Genomic DNA, 761 nt, shown 5'->3' on the forward strand with positions numbered 1-761 from the left:
GGGGAAAAAGAGGAGAAAGAGAGAGGGAGAGGAGGAGAGAGAGAGAAAGGGGAGAGAGAGAGAGAGAGAGAGAGAGTGAAGGGGGAGAGAGAGAGAAAAAGAATATGTAAAAACTAATTTTAGAGTTTAAATAAAACCAGTTTTAATTTGGTTTAAAACTAAACTGAACTATAAAAACTGGTTTTTAATAAACTGGTTTTCATAAAAACTATGGTTTCAGTTCAGTTTTTTATTTAAAAAAACTGGTTTATTTAAAACAGTTTCAGTTCAGTTTCAATTCAGTTCAGAAAAATCAGTTTTTTTGCACACCCCTACTTAGATCTAGGTTTTAATCTTTGCTTCCATCTTCTTCTACTTCTCAATTCCTTGTAGTTACATTCATTCTTCTTCCATTCTTTTGTTGTAATCTCTTTTATGTTGTTCTTGTGTTTTGTTGTAGATCTACTTTTGTTTCTTCTACTATCTTTCAATTCAATCAAGGTAATTCACAATAATTGTGTTTCTTTTGATTGTTGTTGTTAGTTCCTTTTAATAATTGTTGTTAGATTTCATTCTTGTTATCAATTTACTATGCTTTTCTTTTGTACCTTCCAAGTGTTTGATGAAATGCTTGGTTGGGTTTTAGTGTAGGTTTTGTTCCTCTTGGCCTAGGTAGAGTAATTAGTGACTCTTGAGTTATCTAATTCCTTTGTTGATTGATAATTAGAAGTTGCTAATTAATTTGAATGCCTCTAAAGCTAGTCTTTCCTTTAGGAGTCGAT

This window comes from Arachis duranensis, chromosome 1 (genome assembly GCF_000817695.3).
Source record: "Arachis duranensis cultivar V14167 chromosome 1, aradu.V14167.gnm2.J7QH, whole genome shotgun sequence".
Taxonomy (NCBI): Eukaryota; Viridiplantae; Streptophyta; class Magnoliopsida; order Fabales; family Fabaceae; genus Arachis; species Arachis duranensis.